This window comes from Hipposideros armiger, unplaced genomic scaffold (genome assembly GCF_001890085.2).
Source record: "Hipposideros armiger isolate ML-2016 unplaced genomic scaffold, ASM189008v1 scaffold_65, whole genome shotgun sequence".
Taxonomy (NCBI): domain Eukaryota; kingdom Metazoa; phylum Chordata; class Mammalia; order Chiroptera; family Hipposideridae; genus Hipposideros; species Hipposideros armiger.
The window spans coordinates 4,413,692-4,435,122 of record NW_017731415.1 but is presented as its reverse complement, the minus strand read 5'-3'; positions in this window follow the sequence as shown (position 1 = coordinate 4,435,122).

Below are 21,431 nucleotides of genomic sequence, written 5' to 3'. Positions count from 1 at the left end.
TGAGAAAGACTAGCCAAAGACTTAATGCTGTCTGTAGATTTGCTAGAGATACTGGATCGCCAAATACAGATTCTAACACCACATGGAGCAAAGGAGAGGTGGGTATGGGAGAGATTTGTCACTGGTAGGTAAAAAAGAAAGTCCATCGAAATAAATCACACCTTGCTTATCTTCTACGGAATTGATTTTGACCATTATTGCTTGGATTCTCTGTCACATACTGCTTTTAATTTTTCTTTATTTTTTCATTGAGTGAAACAATGATCATCTTTTCATCACGTAGACAAGTGGCCTACACATTGAGATGTGTGGTGCAAAACTCACTCATTAAGATACAGGGGAAAATAGTAAAACTTCATTTATATTATTTTTTATCAAAGAAAATGAGAAAAAAAGTCTTAATAATATTTAGTATGTAGATTGACATGGGTATATATGTATAAATAAATATACACTTATGAAGAATACATATACTAGGCATTTTTTCTATAGAGGAACAAAAATCAATAAAGTTTGAAACCATTTGTTTCTACCAACAACTAATATCGCGATATTAGAAAATGTTCTTGGGACAGTAAGCAAAAACTCTCTCTGTGCCACCCCTGTTTGTCTTCTATAAAAGTGGAGGCATGTTTCTAGCAGACCTCTCATAAAACAAGATGTCCTCCTATAAGGGGCTTTTTTCTGAGAGAGTGTTTTATGCCCGAGTCGGGAATTTTCTGGCTTTGTTTCTTTCTGCAAGGGTTATTGTGATAGTCTTCAAGAAGAGCTCATCTCCCAGAATTTGGGTGTTTGTGTAGTCCCTTCCACACGAATACAGCTGACCTGTGTAACCCACAGAATATTGAATAAATCACAGGATGCAACCTCTAAAGCTAGCTTATAAAAGACATTGCAACTTCCCCTTTGCTCTCTTGGATGACTTACTCTGGGAAAGCCAGTTGCCAAGTCATGAGTATACTCAAGCAGCCCTAAAGTGAGAAATTACACCTTTCCAGAACATTTGATGTGAAACTGAAGCCTCCTGGCAATTCTCAACAAGGAATTAAGCTCTCGTAGCAACAGCTAGCAAGTAGCTTATATATAAGTGAGCCGTCTTGGAAGCAAATCTACCAGCCTCAGTCAGGTCTTCAGATGACTGTGGACCCTGCCAACATCTTGAATACAACCTCAGGAAAAAACCCTGAGACAGAAAGACCCAGCTCAGTTATTACCAAATTACTGAAAACTCTTAAAGGTTTATTGTTTTCAGCTTCAGTTTGCAGGTAATTTGCTACTCGGCAATATATAATTAATACGTCTTTGTTCAATCATCATTATTCTAACACAGAATCTAAATATATACATCAAAACACTGGATAAGCTATATTAAAATAATGATAAAACAGTCCTCTCCTCAACATTTGACATCGTAATGTCCATAAAAAGCAGAGAAGAAAAACTGAAGAGTAAGCTTGAAGAAGATGATTTGATCTTTCAATGTCTCAGAAAATTGAAGTCAAATTATCAAAGTAAAATATTTGTTCACTTTTCCAAAATTCACCAAACATTCTAGCCAATTAAGTTTTCCCTAATTCCAATGTAGTATGGAAGAATAACACCCTGGTCTTTCTCTATTTGTCAGTGAGAACAATAGAATTTAGTTCCTAAGTCTCTGAGCTCTATGTGCATTTTTGTTTTTCACATTTTACTTTCTTTTGAACTTCAAAGAAAAACCTGACAGCATTAATTTCCTAGCCCCATAGCACTTATGTATATATTGTTTCATCTACATTAATCTCATATAATCTAAGAATATTTTCCAACTAGTTTTCTAAATATGTTTTTAATCCTCTCTCAGCAAATTAAATGATTCTTGAAGAAAGCATGATGGGTCTTACTTTTCTTTTGTGGTTCCTCAAAGTGACTAGAAATATGTTGTAAGGAATTGATCAATAAATGTGGTTAACTAATGGGAAAAAAAATAAACAGTAGACTTTGGTAAGGAATTACACTAATAACTAATATAGTCAAATAAATTAGCACAGATACAATTATTCTATGGGTCAAATAATGAACACATTAGCATAATAATACACCATAAGCCTCCTGGTCATGTCCACATTGGCATCATACTAGAGTATCAGTATTACTCTCTACCAGATTTAACCCTTATAACTAAAGTTTATAGCTATAATTATAGCAATTTGTCCTTAATAAGAAGTAATTCAAAGATATACATGTGATTTTATTTAGCACCATTAAAAATATGAAACATCGGACCAGCATGATTGTGAGGTGTTTTACTTACATTTGATGCCCAGTTCTGCAGGAGGCCAATGGTGTCCACACAAAGCCCACAGCTTCAGCTGCCCATTTGACACACAGATGATTAGATCAGAAGTTTCCCAGTGGGTCCCATCCATTAGCTGGCCTGAGACCTATAATGGGAGGAAAGATTGATTGGGCCAATCCATTCTTGTTTTTTATTCTGAATGTATTAATCAAGGGGGTCATATACACTAAATAGTTGTGCTTGTCATGCTGGGCCATATGCAAAATCATGAGAAAAACAGAAAAATGCTGGTAAAAAGAAGGAACACTACAGCAGACTCAAGTAGAAAAGGAGAAATGGGAGATTCCTTCAGATTCCCTGAGAGGACAGACCAGAGTCTTAGTACTTGACCTTATGATTTCTGGTTCCATGTCCCTAGAAATTTGACTGTACTTCAATATCTGTTTCTCTGTATCTAACTCTCACTCCCTTTTAACTGGAGCAACACTGAGTGGGTTTTTATTCCTCAACAGAAAGCGTTGGCTGCACCATTCCTTTAGGATAAATGTAGAAGTGAATGGGAACATTACATCAGTAAAGCAGCATCAATGAGGATAAATGCAGAGCTACTTCAGAAGAATAAAAATGAAATAAACCTTAGCCTACTCCTCTTATTTAAAGAACTTTCTCATGGTGATCTCATTTACCATCATGGATTCAACCACTATATAGACAGAGATGATTCCCAAGTCTCATCTTCAATCCAGATCCCTCCCTGAGAAATTCAGATTCATTCCTAGACTTCTCTACCTAAACTTTGAATGGCATTTTATATGCAACAATTCCAAATTCAAGAGCATTATTCCCCCTTAATTATGTTCAAGTACTTTCTATCTTGAGTAACCTCACTATCTGACACAAGCTGAAACTTAAATTCATCCTCGACATCTTTGACACACTCTTTTCAGTCTTCTTCCTGCCTTTATACACCTATTTTCCAATATCTCCAACTGACCTCTTTAACATTCCTCATATGTGCATCCTTTTCTTCATTTCTAACATTACTACACCCAGCCATCATCTCTCCTCTGACACAGCAAAAACAGAGGTAAATACGCTCACTGACCTGTTAGTACATAAGATTAGAAACCAAAATATTAGTCATTGAAACTGTCTCTCCCGCTAAATAGAAATAAAGACTGGAGGTGGTCTGCATGACATTTTCTCCTCATTGCTGCTTCCAAATCGGTTTTTCTCCTTTCTCTCCAAAATCACCCATTACTTCCACCACGATGATTCTCATGTCATTCTCTACATAATCTATTAATCCTCACTTGGCTATCAACTCACTCCTAAGCCATGCCCTTGATTTCTCAGCAATTTTATTCATTGGCCACTTGACTTAACACTACTTGTCTTATTTCTTGGTGATTTCAATATTCACACACAAGATCTTCCCAATCCCCCGGCATTCACTTCCTTTCCTCCAGTGATCTGCTCATCTATGCCTCACCAAAATGGTCAGCTCCTTCATCATTTCAATTGTAAACATTATCCCATCATTATCTCTTTTATTTTCCTCTTATTCCCTTTAGTATGCCAATTCCAAAAATCATTTACCACCACCATGGACCCTCCATTTATCCTAATAACAGTTCATGCCTCTCATTCTCCAACTTTTTTTTCTCTTTGCCCAACTTATTTACACTTTGCATCATTAGAACTCTTCCTTGCATATGTCAAAATTCTTTGGGGCTGACCAGTTAACTCAGTTGGTCAGAGTGTGGTGCTGATAACACCAAGGTTGCCAGTTCGATCCCCACATGGGCCACTGTGAGCTGCGACCGCCCTAAAAGAGTCAACTATGCCACTGTAGCATAAAAGCAATGTGTAACCAATGACCATGGCTGTTCCCCAATAAAGTTTTTTTAAAAAGAATGAAATTCTTAGAATAAACTTAACTAAGGAGGCAAAAGATTTGTACACTGAAAACTACAAAGCATAGCTGAAAGAAACTAAAAAGGTTGCAAATAAATGGAATGACATCCATTTTCATGGGTTGGAAGACTTAAAATCACTAAAATGTCCAAACTATTTTAAATGATTTACAGATTCAGTACAATTCCTATCAAATTTCAATGGCATGTTATACAAAAATAGAAAAAAAATGCTAAAATTCATATGGAAACATAAAAGATCGAGAATAGTCCAAACAATCTTGAGAAAGAACAAAACCAAAGGCCTCATAATCCCTGATTTCAAAATATATTATAAAGCTACAATAATCAAAACAGTATGATACTGGAAGAAAAAGACATATAGACCAACGAAACAAAACAGAGAACCCAGAAATATCCATATGCAATATGGTTAACTGATCTTCAACAAGAGTGCCAAGGATGCACAATAGAAAAAAGGCAACCTCTTCAACAGTGTTTGGGAAATGGAATATTTCCATGCAAATGAATGAAAGTGAACCCTATCTTACACCACACAGAGAAATCAACTCAAAATGAATTAAAGACTTAAACATTGACCTGAAACTACAATTCTTAGAAGAGAATATAGGGGAAAATCTTCAGACAATGGATTTGGCAATGATTTCTTGTTGTGATACCAAAAGCACAGGCAACAAAAGCAAAAGTAGACAGGTTGGACTACATTAAACTAAAAGAAAACTTGTGAATACAAAAGGAACACAGAGAGTGAAAAGGCAACCTACAAAATGAGAGAAAACACTTACAAACCATATGTCTCATAGTGTTAATATTCAAAATACATATGGAATTCCTGTAAGTTGTCAGCAAAAACAATCCAATTTAAAAATAGGCAAAGGACTTGAATAGACATTTCTATAAAAGAAAAAAAAAAGACAGAAAAAAGTAAAAAGAAGATTTAAAATCATGATGGTAATTAGTGAGATGAATACAGATTTACTTACTGCTACTGTTTTGGAACTCTAAAAAGATGACTCTCCTAAAATTTTGAAACAATAAATTAAGACAAAGAAAACAAGGACCTGCTGAGTGGCTCAGTTGGTTAAGAGCTTGCTCAAGAATGCAAGCTCTGAGCAACAGGGTCACCAGTTTGATTCCCAGCCTGAGCTGAGCTGCCACTGAGCTGCCAACAGGTGGCAGGATGGCTCAGCTAAAAAAATAAAAATAAAAATAAAAAATAAAATAAGGCAAAGAAAACAGTAAGCCATATAAACTATTGAATTATGCTCAGGAAGTAGTTATCTGAATATGTAGTTCAGGTGAAAAATATAAATAAGTTCAAGCAGTATTTCATCAAATTAGCAAAAAATAAATTCACCATAATTACAAAATTTTTCCCTAACCATTTGAAGTTGACATCACAGAGGGTCATATGCAATCTTAAAAGAAAATAAAAACTCTGATGAACTTGACCTCTGTGCAGTTCACTAATGTTTATTGCAAGTTCACTTAGACAAACTAAAGAAACAGCCAGAAAGAATAATACTGACACTAACAGAGATGAAGGAAGGAAGGAAAGTTTCCAGCACTTGACAAGGCTTATGCTCAAAAGTGCTGATGACACAGCAGGAATTAAGCCTTTATACCTGAAGCTAGGTCTGGTTAATATTTCATGGAACCACCGCTCTTCAGAAGTAACCAAATTAATTCATTGACTACACTGAGATCTGAGAGCACACAGCTTCCTCATACACACATTTTGCAAAGCCCCGGTTTCCTGTGAAAGCTGCTAGAGCTATGTCAACACAAGGGGGTCGCCCAGTGAAAGATCCTGTAATGCCATGCTGCTGGCAAACAAAAGTAGGGAACATACTTTGTAGAACAGCCCCAGGAAAACAAATACGACCAACACACACTCTGTCAATCACTGGATTGCTTATTTATTTATTTATTTATTTATTTATTTATTTATTTATTTACTCATTCGTTTATTTCCAGCACATCCCCCCTTCCAATGAAGTTCTATTTAGAAATCCAACATATAAAACAGGAAAAAGTGGATCCAATCTGACTGAAATGGGGAATGCAGAGCTCTGCTTACCCTCCTTGGCCCTCCCCCTTACCCCCTACCCCAACCCCCATCCTGTCCCCATAGCGTCTCCTACATTTTTGCTGAACTCCAGGGCTTTGCAGTCCAGCTTGAAAAAAGAATAGCTATAATCATTTCTATGAAGCTTTCAATTTTCTTATTTTTTTTCAGATTTAGAATAAAGATCACCAAATATCTTTGTATAAAGGCTAGATACTATTAACCAATTTTTTTCTTAAGCAAATACATCATTCCTGGTTGCCAATCAATTTGTTAGGTAGCCAAGCCAGGGAAACTGTGGAATATAATGCATGGGAAACTGCATTTAGCTATTTACATTTATTTAAGAAATATTTAATAACATCTATGATCCACCAAGCATAGACAGATCCTGGGCATATATAGACAGCTTGTGGGGTCCAGAAATCAGAAGATTCTGTGTATGTGATTGAGCCACATTTATTTAATACTGCTCCATAAATCGCAACATTTGGGGACCCATCAGCTTGGTTGGCAGGAGCCCACTCTTTTTTCAGGGGCTCCACTCAAACATTTCTGGAAATTCCCTGGGATGCTTTCATGTGTCTACTGAGCGAGCATATCTGGTCATCTCCTCCTGCCAGTGGGATGGTGAGGCTCATGGCTCTCAACCACAAAAACGGCAGCCCTCTGAAAATCCTGTTCCTGTTAAAAGCAACCCCTCTCCCACCTGCCTTGTTTAATTCAAGAACAGGCTACCATGCTGCTGAAGAAAGCAGAAACCTTACAAAGTATACTGAGCACATGTGGTCTTTATCCCCTGCCATCCAGAGGGATGTGCCTTTCCTCACTGGCCTGTGTACAGTTGCCTAGTTACACAGGCAATGGTGGATGGGGGGCGATGGGAGGGGGGCGGGTAGCTACAGCATGCCTACCTTTTTGATTTGCACTACAGAGGAGTGAGCTGCCACAGTGCAGCCTGGCCCACCAAGAGTTCAAGTGCTGCTAAGTGGAATGAATATTCCTGCTTACGCTCTACCCTCTTCCTGGCTTAGGCTCTATCTGCACCTGGGTTAAGCAGAGTAGAAGCTTTTTTATATATTAAATAGGAGGATGGAGAAGAAAGGAGAGACAAGAGGAGGGATTGGAACATGAATTACTATGAAGGAAAGACTGAAGCAAGAAAATCATTTAGGAGATTTTATAATCATTATAGTGAGAAACAGTGAAGATCTAAATTTAGGGGTAGAAGAAATTGGAAGAGGCTAAACCTTCAGTGAAATCTTGAGAGATAACACTATCCAACTGAGAAGAGTATCGTTCCTAAGACAAAACTTATCACAGTTAGTATATATGTGACTGTATGTAGCCAAGATGAAAAAAAAAAGATGATAAAGAAAACATTATTTTTCAGAGAGATTACTTACAACATTTTTATGAATCCAAAGAGAAGTCCCTTTCTGGAAAAGGATTATGACGCCTGAAGTCAATGACTTGGTGGCTATAAACCAACTGTTGGGTTCCTTGGAACCTGGTTATTCAGATTACGGTCTGTAGCAGCATCTAGGAACTTGTTATAAATGCTAAGTCTCAAGCCCCACTCCACACCTACTGAATCAGGTCATTCATTTGCATATTAGAGTTTGAGAAACGCTGCCAAAGAGGACTGGGAACGCAGGATGACTTTAAAACACAAGTGCTCCCTACAGAAACATACAACAAATACAAACAGAAAGCTCAGGTTAGGGTAACCCACAGGGAAACTCGGCTCAGAAAAAAACAATCACATCTGTTAAATGTGGCATACAAACATCTTCGGAACTAGAAAGAGTTCCATGCATGTCAGCACTAAAATACAATTTAATAAAATAAAATTAACAAAAGTTTCAATGCAAAACATTAGCCATTGGTGTGCAGTGAGACAGAGAAGTAAATTGGAAAGGGTAGCATTAACTTGGGCAAAACGACTTTAAGAAAACATCTGAGCGGCCACTGAAGCCACAAAACTACCTGAGACATTACGACCAAGTAGAAAAGCAACTCCATAATGATAATTGGATAAGAAAAAAAAAGAACAAGGACCAGAACTTTGCCTCTGATCACTCATCACTGGGTTATTCATTCTTAATGAAAATAGCTCTTGATTTAAAATTGGCATGTGTATGATAAATGATGTAATTAGGTACAGATACATGTAAATAAACTGCTAAGTAAATCCATGTATCATTTACCTTCTGGAGTTCCTTTGAGTTAATTTTTTCTTTCCAAAGGAAGAACCCAATTTATGTGTAAATTTGGCCAAGTCCCATATTTATTGCTCCTAAAGCAGTTACTTAACCCATGGTCCCTGGATAGATCACCTGCAGAATCATGTGAGAGCACTTTGTAAAAATCAGTCTCCTAGATTCAACTCCAGACAATGATTCATAATCTCTGAGGACAAAGCCTAATAATAGATATACTTAATAAAATGCCCAGATGATCTTCATTCATTCATTCAAATATTGCACTATGTCTGGCATTTGTGCAATGAGCAAGATAAGTACTTCGTAACTGTGGTGCAGGAAAGAAAAGAACAGCCATTCTTGCAAAGGTGATCAGGAATGGCTCTCTCAGGAAATGACTTGGACCACTGGGGCTCTTGGCCTTGATTCAGAGAGAACCAATGTCAGGAGTAGCATCTAGCCAATTGTAATTACAGGTGTTGCCTTTGTGCAGCTCCAGAAGCTGGGGTGGTGAGTTCAGTGATACAGAAATTAGTTTGGAACACTGTCAGTATTAGAAGTTATCACCATAACCATCTGGAATTGGAAAGGAGGAAACAGCAGGAGCTAGAAGGCATCCAAAATGGCGGACCATCGAGCACATGAGAAACCTCAGTGGGATCCTGAGAACTATTTCAGGGAAATGTAGAACTAAAGGCCCCATAGAGCAGGTGGAGAAAGAGCAAGAGAAATATGATTGGAAACTTTTATATGACACTAATCTTTCCACCCCTTCACTTTCCATCATGGCCTCTCTGCCCCTTCTCCACCCAGCGTATTCTCAGAAACATCAATTTAACTTTATCTATAGGAACTCTGAAAATGGTTTCTTAAGGACCTTGTATTTTGAGGGTAGGAGTGTTTTTTCAGAACACCCTATCTAAATACCAGGGTATTAAGTTTGTATACTACATAAAAACATTTCAGTTATAGAATACGAGCCTTTTCTGAACAGGAGGAAAACCACATGGAAGATTTATCAATGAGGTTTTTATCTACCGCCTGACTAGAAAAGATACTCATGACAAGCATATTAGGAAATTTTAAATACCTCTTCCAGGGTAGGCAGATATTATTTATAGATTTATTCAAAATCCTAGAACTACTTGAGAAAGTGTCAAAATGTCTACCCTAGCTCCCCAAAATGACTTTATACTCAGAAAGCGAAGGTTTATTCAATGCTTCAATAAAACATTTTAAAAATTTTAGTACACTAAAAACACACATTTTTCTTTTAATTTTCTTTCTTTCTATAAAAGTATTCCATCAATGGGCTCTTGAGTGGCGCCATGTACTCAGAAGTATATGGAAGTCCACAGGAAAACTAGGGGAGTCACAGTGCTGAGCCCCCAAAGCTAGAAATTTCATAAAATAGGAGAATGTGAATTCATCTATATAGAGAGTAAATAACAAGAAGAACAATTACATAATCAGTTCTATCTCCTTGGTACTATAATGGGAGTAAGTTTGAGTCCGGATGGATGGTGAATGTGGTTATAGAAGTAGATGGAATGTGTCAGAAAAGACCAAGAGAGAAGGTAAAGGAGAGTTCGATAATGTTTTCAGTGATTATGAAGCAGCATCAAGAGGCTAAGAATGTCATTCTAAGTGGAAAGAATGCCTGCCTGTGAAAGAGGAAACACAACATTATCGTGAAATGCATGAGAAAGAAGCAAACAAAAATTCTGGGTAAATGGCTCAAGCAGTATTTGAAATGAGGAATGACAGAAAAATGAGAGGATTTAAGTCTGCAGAGAGTATGACTCGGTACTAGTCTTATTTGTGATCATGAAGAGATTTACAAAATAATGCAAAAAAATGAGTGAGAAAGATTATTCCTCTCGTGCTGACACACAAATATATTGTGATATTCTATTGAATAAAAAATAATTCTGTGCATCAACTTGGAAAGAAAACTGTACAAGAACTGATATTGTTTCATAAAATGTAAAGAAAAGACAGTTTAAATGTACGTTGGGCTTCAAAGAAATAATATAAAGGAGACAATAGTAGCAAAGATGTGTGATTTTATTTTTTTACTAAGCTTCAGACTATTTCCAAGAACCTTTTTTGAACATTCTCGGGTCATTTAGGGCAGAGAAATAGGAAAGGTGAGATAATTAAATGGATTCAACACACTCTTATGGGGACAATTTATGTAGAACAGAGAGCAGCATAGATGCACTATCCACATAAGAGATAAGAAACATCTAAGGGTGGCCGGGTGGCTCAGTTGGTTAGAGCATGTGCTCTGAACAACAAGGTTGCCAGTTCAATTCCTGCATGGGATGGTGGGCTGCACCCACCACAACTAGATTGAAAATGGCAACTGCACTACCAGCTGAGCTGCACCCTCCACAACTAAGTTTGAAGGAGAACAACTTGACTTGGAGCTGATGGGTCCTGGAAAAAAACACACTGTTACCCAATTAAAACAACAACAACGAAAACATCTGATACCTTCTTTGCGGCCCGGACTACAGCTTCAGTTTGATGATCTGGAACAAGTCATCTGTGTGTAGAGACATTGCTTCATCTATGGCACTAAAGCCCCAGTTAAAATTTTCCTCAATGGTGTGCTGTTACTGTAATGCCAGCAAGACTAAGGACTTTAGCAACTAAATACAAGATACTCCTTAAAAAGCTTGAAGAGGATAAGAAGTTTTGTCTTTTTGTTAGTTACTCAGTACATAGAAGAGTAACTGGCATACAATTGGTGCTCAATAAATATTTAAATACATAATGCAGGAAACAGAAAAGGATTCCCCTCCAGATCTCATCCAATCTAAAATATCAATCCTAACAGCGTCACTGTATGTTCTCCATGAATTTATCTATACTTTCTAATTCCTGTATTGATAGTCTCAGTCTGAGTCATCTCTTAGAGAAAAGGTTCCTGTTTCTTCACTGCCTCCTTTCATTTATTCTAAAAGTATAACTTTTGTGGTGGAAAAAAAAAAGGTACCTTTTCTGCAGGAATATCAGCAGTGAAATGTTGAAATAGCAGGAAGGATTATCAGCAATCAGTTTCCCCCATCCTTTTAAATCCCCGGAGTTCCCTTCAATTTCTCTGCTAACTTCTTGGATATTACCATCCACCTAAAGTCACTAGGGTTACACTAACTCGCATTTCCTCTCCACTGTAGGTTATTCCTCCCCAGGTGATGTTAGTATATCCCATCCCAGGCCAACTGAATCAGAATCTCTGGAGAAGACCCAAGCATTTCATTTTTTAAATGCCCCCACCCTGGAGGATTATGTTATGCATCCAAGGCTGAGAACTGCTGTTTCACTTGACTAGGGTTTCTCAAACGTTAGTATGCATATGTTCACCAGGAATCTTGATAAACCGCAAATGCTGATCCAATATTTCAGAGTTAGGGGTCTGAGATTCCGCATTTTCAACAAGTTCCCAGGTGCTGCTGCTGCTGCTGGTGTGTAGACCATACTTACAAATGCCCTTTAAACATCTTGGAGGAGAGGGATCCTTTTTTCCTCCTCGTTACTGTGGTCCACAGAGATAGTGACCAGTTTAGCAAGTCTTCCTTTATCTTACTCTTCCCAAAACCTCTTCGCTTGTTTTGTCTCCATAGACCCTGAATGAAGATCCTTTTCTCTTGGAGTCTGGCTCTTGGAAAAAAGTACTTTCACTTTTCTGAGGGAAGGAAGGGGATAATATTCAAACTCTCCCAGAAAATGAGACGGAATATTTTATCTGTAGCAAATGCATAAAATAAAATCAAGACTGTTAAGTGTTCATGTTAAGGCAATCTGAAAGCACCTAGCCAGCCTCAGTGTTCATTTGAAGGTCCCATCCTACATCTTATAAGGTACAACTATGGAAAAAATGTGTTGCTGGGCAGGAGAGAGTGGGCGGGGGGGAGGGAGGAAGGGAGACAGCAAGAGTGAATAATATATATATATATATATATATATATATATATATATATATATTTTTTTTTAATACACCCTTTTCTGGTAAAAAAAAAATTCCTTCTCCTGTGATCTCTCCATTTGTCTCCTACCACAACATTTTAAAAGTACCTTTATAATACCCTGAGTTAATACACTAAAGGAGCTTTTAAAAGTAGCAAAGCCAAGACCCCATCTATTATAGAACAGTTGATTCATATTCTTGAGATGGAGTCTGAACATTTGTGATTTTTAAATTCCCCAACTCATTCGCACAGAGTGGTTTATGATTCACTGATGGAGATGGAAGACCATATACCAAGGACTTTTAGGTCCCCTACTTTATTTTTTATTTATTTATTTTTTTAAAAGAATTGGGGAGGGGAACAGTGTTGGGGAACTGGGGAAGGGGAACATTGTGTTTTTCCAGGATCCATCAGCTCCAAGTCAAGTTGTTGTCCTTCAGTCTTAGTTGTGGAGGGCACAAGCTCAGTTCTTCTTAGCTGTGGAGGGTGCAAGCTCAGTTCTAAGTGCAGTCACCGCTTTCAATCTAGTTGCCTGGGGGGGGGGTCCGGGGACGTAGTCCACCATCCCATGTGGGAGTCGAACTGGCAACCTTGTTGCACACTGAGCCATGCAGCTTAAGGTGTTGTGTTCAATCTTAGTAGTATGTGTGGGAGGGGCAGGGGTAGAGGGCAGCCCACTATCCTATACGGGTGTCGAACCAGCAACCTTGCTGCTAAGAGCACATGCTTTCACCAGCTGAGCGGCAGCTCAGCTTGGGTGCATTTCACCAGCTTAGCGGCAGCTCAGCTTGAGTGCAGCTCACTGGCCCATGTGGGAATTAAACCAGTGACCCTGTTGCTCAGAGCTTGAGCTCTTAACCAACTGAGCCACTCGGCTGGCCCTGGGTCCCCCACATTTTGACACCTCCAAAAGGAATTGTTAATAAAAACTAAAGAGTAAACAAAACTCAAAAGATTTTGAAAGTGCATTTGATAAAACTCAACACTTAATCATGAATTAAAACATAAAAACCCTAGGAAACAAAGACTGGAAGGGAACACTCTAACCTGATTAATTATTCTATCCATAACCTACAGCAAACATCATGTCAAATGATGAAACTTTAAAAGTACGAGTATACTCTTTAAAATAATTTAAAGATGACCCTATTGCTGCTATTATTTAACATTATGCTGAAGGCCCTAGCTAAAGAGCAAAACAATAAAAAGGAAAAAGGTATAATAATTACGAAACAATATATTAAAAAACTCTTACAATGTGCAGACAATATAATTATCCTCATGAAAAAATGCAGAGAGAAAATTTAGGTTTCATCACAGGCTTCTGAAGCATTTCTGGATATAAGAGCAACGTTTTTTGTTTTTTAAAAAATCAAGTGTTCTTATTCAACAGCAATAACAGTAATTGTAATGTTTTAATAAAAACATAGATATATTATAGTATTATATAATGGAATATAATTTACCACTATAAACAATAAATTATTGGTCTATATGACCACATGGATAAATCACATAAATATAATTTTGGAAAGCTGCATAATAAAGCGTCCATATGACACCATTTATTATTGTATATAAGCAAATAAATTAATAGTATATATAACATCATTTATCAATCCCCATGTAATAAAAGTATATAAAAGTGAATGAGAACTATATTGAATTGAAATGGCAGCTTCAAGGTGACAATTACCTCAGGTACAAGAGAGGAATGAAATAGGAAAGGAATAAGAAAGGGAATTTTAACTAGTGTTTATAATATTTCTTTTAAAAAAATCCAAAGCAAATAGGAAATCAAAATATTGCCTTTGCCATAAATAGTCATATTATTCCCTGTACTTAAGAGACACGTTATAATAAAAATTGTTTTTTTAAACAGTGGTGACAGATATAAGAGGATAACCGGGGTCATAGAAAATCATACAACATGAGGAAGAGGGTGTTTTAGCAAGAAGTTATCTTAGTCCCGTCAATCTTCTATAAGAAAATACCTTATAAACATCAGAAATTTATGTCTCACAGTTCTGGAGGCTGGGAAGTCCCAAGATCAAGGCACTATCAGGTTTGGTGTCTGGTGAGGACCTTCTAGCCAGAACTTGACACGGTGGAAGGGGGAGGGGCCTCTAGGGCCTCTTTTGTAAGGGCATTACTCTCATTCATGGGGTCTCCATCCTCATTGCCTAATCACCTCCCAGAGGCCCCACCTCCTAATACCATCACCTTGGGAGGCTGGATTTCAACATATGAACTGGAAACGGGGGAGAGGTAGGGAAACACAAACATTCAGTCCACAGCAGAAGGGCTATATAGTGTCAGGGAGACCATCTGATTGGGTGGTTAAACTCAGTGATTCATTAATATACATACAAATAGAATGGATAAAACTTTGGAAACTAGTATGACATGCATATGAGTTTGAATTTCTATTGGGTCACTTATTAGCTGTGTGGACATGGTCATTCTTCACGAAGCCTCCATATATTCATCTGTAAATGTCAGTAATACCAGTTCCCACTCAGGGGATTATTTTGAAGATCCAATGAGATGTAAAGAATTTATTATAAATATCGGTGACCTAGTCATTTGCTTTACCTCTCGTAGGCCTGATTTGATTTAGTGAAATAACCTTCCAAGAATAATAAATTCAATCCAACTGGGACCCATCTGCGCTTGCAAAGAATTTACAGTATCATTAGGAAAGCGAAGTGTGGGAGTCAGATAAATGGGGCTTCATGTCCAGGCTCCTCCACCTAAGTTACTTCAATCTTTCTGTTTTCTTTCCAAGACTTAAAACAATGGAGATAATAAAATGCTTTTCACAAATCTGTCCTAAGGACTGAATGAGACAAAATATGCAAGAATGACGGTATCTACCATAAACCATAAAAGAGTTGCTCAATAAATGTTCCTTTTCTTGAGAAAGGCAAGGATAATAGGAAATGTGAGAATAAGTTACCAGAAGGGGTAATCAAATGCCAAAGTGGGTGGTGCCGGTAAGTATTCCAGGAAGCAAGAGGGCTCAGTGTGTAAGAAAGAAGGATCTACTCGACTCCCTTTTCTTCTGGTAGGATTATTCCAAAGGTGTAGTGCTTTCAAGTCTAGGTAAAATGGCTGTTTAAGGAAGCAACAAAATAAAATCCTTCCTCTCTCAAAGCAGCTCTTGAATTTTTGGCTCATTACCTTGGAGAATCTCCTTCATCAATCTTTTGAAACAGGATCCCTGGAGGCTTTCTTCTCCTATCTTATCTAGTTCAACAAACTAGTTGTGTTATCTTTTCCTGTTTTCATCTGGAGGTTTCCAGGCATATTTGCCTAAATTTTCATGCCTCATTTGCAAGGCAGAAAATTGCTGTTACATAAGGCTTGGCAGCAGGCTGTGTCCGGGTGCTCCATTAGTCTGGAATCCTCTGAAAGAGCTGAGATAACCTCAGCAAGAGAGGCTTATCTGGCTTGTTTTTACAAATCAAAAACAAGTTGCTGAATAAGGGTTTATCTCACACAGGAGAGCTACTTGAACAATTCAGATAACTTCCTATTTGCCAACCAACTTTCTCTTATCAGGAAATACTAGACCAAGAGGCTGACTGTGTAAAATATGTGGAAATGTTCAGCCGGCATTTCTATTCCAGCGAAAGAGATGATGTTGTTTCAAGAACAGACAAGTGTTGAAATGCTATTAAAAAGTGTGCAGAGGACCCGCCAGTCAAAAAAAGCCAGAGCAAGCTGTCGCAGATAGGCTCGTATGTCAGTCACACTGTGACTTTTTGTTTGCCTTTATCACAACGTGGTGTATAAAGAGCCATTTACCTGACTGGAGCTGAGGCAGTTGTCATCTCTCTGTTTCCTTTGTAAAGGTGTGTACTTGGTGCTCTCTATACAAGAGCTTTGTAGGTAATTGTGTTCCGGGAAATGTTCAAGAAATTTAGCAGATACATTTTAAACTCCTCAAGATCAAAAGCTTCCTGTAAAAAATGAGGGGGTGGAGAGGGGCGGGAATTCTGAAAGCTTCAAAGGAAAGGACAAAACGTGTGCTTCTTCTCAGCAAAGGAACTGATGCACAGAATGCATGTGGTTTATCCCACCAAAGAGGAAGGGGAATGGTAGGTGCTGTTTTTCTGGGCCGCACTTTGGCAAGAGGGGTCCTGCACGGCAAGGGTAATGATACAAAGGAGAGGGGAGAATAAATATTACCAGGAGAGAGAGAGATGGTGAGTAAAAACGGCTCGAGTCTGACAGTGGGAGGAAGCAGATGCACTTCGTGAAGCTTTGCAGGAAGTTTAATGAAGTGGCCTCAGACTGGCAAGTATTAAACAGCAGGGCCTAATCTAGCATTTAATCAAGAGTCCTAACAGTCACAGGAACAAGTTGCAGGAAATGCTGAAAAGTAAAAATAAACAATAATGAGTCTTTTGTATGTGGCAAACTGCAGACAGACGAACTATGCTTCTGGTGGGTTTTCATTATGCAAAAGAAATCCGTTCCTTATGAAACAGGACACTTTCTTGAAATCAGCTGGTAGTAAATTTGGATAATAAAGAAGATGAGCCTCTCGAATACATTTATGAAATAAGATTGACAACGTGGAGAAAAGGTGTAAAGGACTGAGGCCGAAAATAGCTAAATCATTTACCAACAGAAAGTTTGGGAGAAAAGTGAAACTTAGAGACATCTAAATCTATCCTTAGAAACCTGAGACTCTTAAAATATCTATGGAAGAATTTTTATCTGTGAAAAGTAATTCTAAACCTCTTATGTGGAATATAAATGCTTAGCTTGAGTTCACTCTAGAATTCAGCTACAGTGAATTCTCTGGTTCAAAATCAAAGAGTAGTTTTCTCTTGAAACTGAGGGGGATACATTCCGAGGCCCCTAGTGGAGGCCTGACATCAAGATAGTACCAAACCCTATATATACTATATTTTTTCCTGTATATACATACCTATAATAAAGTTTAGTTTTAAGTTAGGCACAATAAGAGATTAACAACAATAATAAAATACGACATCTATAGCAATATACTATAGTAAAAGTTATGTGAATGTGGTCTCACTCAGAATATCTTATTGTACTAAACTCACCCTTCTTCCTGTGATGTGAAACAATGAAATATCTATGTTAGGGGATGAAGTGAGGTGAGTGACACAGGCACTGTGACATAACGTTAGGCTACTACTGACCTTCTGACAATACATGACAAGGGAAAGTCATCTACTTCAGGTGATCCTGGATCAAGCCATGATGATATTAACGGTTGGATGTCAGGAGCACACAATGTCAATGGCTGGGGAAATGCAATATTTTTGGACTGTGATTGACCATGGTAGCTGAAATCATGGAAAATAAAACCCTGGATAAGGGGAGACTACTCTATGGACCAGAAGGACGTGTGTAACCTTAACCAGGTTACTTCATGCTCTGAGGCTCAGTTTTGCTTTCACTATAAAATGGGGATGATATTGATCTCACCCCCCAAGAGTAAAATTTTCAATGTTTACTAATTTAGTGTTGGTGACAATCTTCTAGAACTTAACTCCTGCAAATAAATGAAAATCAACTGTATGTGTATAATTGGATCTTTAAAAATATATTGTCCCCAATAAATTTATTTTAGAATACAAACAAAGGAACAAGTAAAAAGTGCATTCATTACCTTCTATTAATCTAATAAAGACATTCAGATTTAAAAAAAAAACATTTATAACTGTGTTAGCACTTCCTTGGCATATAGTAGATACTCAACAACTAAAGTCAGTCATTATTAATATTACGACCAGGATCTTAACTCACTTTCCCTCAAGACCTGAGACATAAGGAATGTTGCATGAATTCTAAAGGGATGACCTATAATTAAAATGGAGATGAAAACTAAAAAAAAAAATTCTAAAGAAAAAAGTCATGGTCCAGTGAACGCAAGTAGTTGTCAGCAGCATTAATGTGCCCATGGCAGCAGGGCTCAGTGCTGTGAAGCAGGAACAGTATCAAATCAGGGTTAGGACACCACGGCACCGAAGCCATTATAAGACGCATCCAAAGATGGCATTAAATATCATTGATTTACTTGTTGAGAGAGTTGTTTATTTTTTCAATTCTTTTAGTTCCTGATTAATTCCAGGAGAAAGTACAAGTGGAAGCTAATACCTCTGCCTTTTTAACCCCTCCCTAACATTTACTAATCTCCCTATTAATAAAGAGAGGAAGAACCTCAGGTCTAGAGTTCTTACAGGCAAAGCATCTCTACCAAAATCTAGTAACATGGTTTGTTTTCACAGTATTCATTTTTATGGCTGTCTTTTATTTATAACAAAATATTGCTTATCTAGTTAAGATAGTGATAAAGGATTTGTCTTCAAAATACATTTACGTGCATAAGAAATGTGAGTGCATGTAAAGAAGAATATTAGGTAAATCGCTGTTCATTCTGTTATTAGTTGTATGTTCTTAGTAAGATTGCCTTAGACTTTTTATGCCCTACTTTCTTATTTATAATATGGGGTAATAAGTATACTTAACTCATAGGGCTTTAAAAGGATTAATCAAATGATGTGTGTGAAGTGTTTCACAGAATGCATAGCGCAGGGAAAAACAGGCATAATAAATACTTGCTATGATTTTAGAGGAAATCAATTCTCAAGTTCAAAGGATGGTTCATCATTCTGTGCAATCAACCTTCATACTTAACAGTCTGGTTATCTAAATTGTCTTCTACTAAAAAGGGGGTGATTAATAGTAATTAAATAAACAGTATAAAATATGTACATACATACAGACATACAGGGTTGCCAATTACTTCATTCCCAATAATTGATATGTTTTTAAAAATTAAGAAAGACTGTCTGGTTCATCAGAAAAGAGGATCACATAGCTGTATGTGATTGAATGGCAACTGAATTAACACCAAGTACCCCAGAACCCACGCAATATGCTTCTGAGTTCTCAGAGGTTAAAGAAAGGGGGGAAAAAAAGCTGTAATTAAACATAGAAGAAAAGGAAGGGAGGAAATGGAAGGGGCCTGCCAAAGGATTCCTTTTAGATTATTACAAGTATACCATTTGTAGAGTTTTTGGTTACAAGCAACAGAAACTAACTCTGACTAACATAACCAAGTTAAGAACATCCTTCTCTTTCTGGTAAAATTGTATATTTAGAAAGAAAGAATCCTCTTGGTCTAGCTCATGGCAGATACCTTTTCCATGGCCAAGAGACATTAAGAAACTACAACAACCTCAATAAAATGTCCTACAGGGAAAAAATAATTTTAATAATAAAAGAAATCAAGGTTCTAGTGAGATGGGGAAATGGACAGTAAACAGTCAAAGAAAACACACAGCCACAGCCAGAGGAGTGAGGTCCCGGTCGAAGGCCTTCATCTATAATAGCTCTCAAGACTATCTTTCCAACAGGCATAGTTTTGGGTTTATAGTTAACTCCAAAACACAAACCAAAAGACCATGGTGACATGCAGGAAGAATGACCCTCTCGCTTTTGCTGGATAGCTTTGGTTTTCTCCTGGAGATCCACCTCTACCTCTCCCCAACCTGATCTTAGACATAGGAGGATGGCCTAGATGGATTCCATCAACAGCTTCTTTGCTCTCTGTAATCCAACTAGATTTGCCCGGTAGCAAGGGACTGGAGGTTGGAGAAGTCAGCAAGTTCAGAGTATTTATTCATCTCCCCACTGCCACGCTACATATGGTCAATCCTTCTATCACATCCTTCCATCAAAATGTATAGCTCCTCACAGGCAGCCCATAAGTACTTTCTCCAGGTTCCACTAATTGTTCCCCAGACCCCTTGAGATCCCAGCCTGATAATATTGAATAGCTCTCTCCACTGTTACTACCCCTGAAGTCCCCACACTATACCTTGTCGGTTCCCTTAAATCGGCCCACACCTTTATAAATTGTTCCTGTTTTAAAGAGTCAATTGCAAGTTTAAGAGTTGCATCTAGTTTTAGAGGGCCTCAGGCTGACACATCTTTCCTCGAGTATCATTTCAAAAACCCTCTTTCCAAACAAAATCATTTCCCTTGCTTGTTGATACCAAAAGCACTTAAAATTGAAGGGTGAAAAGCATTTTATTCGACAAAGTTTAATATTTTATTTATTCATTGATTGATTCATATTACGCCTTTGTTAAAAATTGTAATACAAAGCAACAGAAAAAGAATAAAATTGTAAGTTAATAGCTTGATAATAAATAATCAACAATAATGACAGTATAAACGTGGCAACTGCGTAGGTAGAGTTAGGGTTCAGCTTCTGAACAAAGCAAAAAAAAAACTTAGTAAAGTACTTAGTTATTCATATTAGAAAGCAAAAACTTAAAGTGCAAATTATCAGCGATATTACACTGTCACAACTTCATTGCACTAAAGATATAACCAACAATAAAGTTCAATGGATTGAAGTCAGCTCTTTCCTTATTTAAAAGCATTTTATTGAAATCAGCAGGAAGGGAAGAACATGTGAACATTATGTGGGTAGAATGCCTACCAAAGGGGCAATGGCCAAAATAATGAGGGATGGGGATAACTAAGACAGCTTTTAGAGATATCAGTGACTTTCTGAGAGTCTATCCTTCCATCTGACTAGAGTGAGATAACTAGAAAACAAGCTAGCAATTAACTTGTACTAATACATAGCCCTGTCTCAGATGATCTGTTGAGATTTTTGTTTGGGGCTTAGGTTTGGTTTTTGTTTGTTTATTAAAAAAAAAAAGCAAAATTAACTAATGAAGAAACTTTACAATAGTAAGATTTCTAATATGAAGCCTCACAATAGACAATCTTATTTGATTAAAAACAAACAAACAAACTAACTGCTCAGGGGCCGGCCGAGTGGCGCGATGGTTAAGAAGTCGCTTGGGATGTCAGAGGGCCCCGGTTCAGATCCCACATATGAGGGCCAGTGACACTGCCCTCCACAGCTAAGATGGTGAACAACAGCTCAACCTGGAGCTGGGCTGC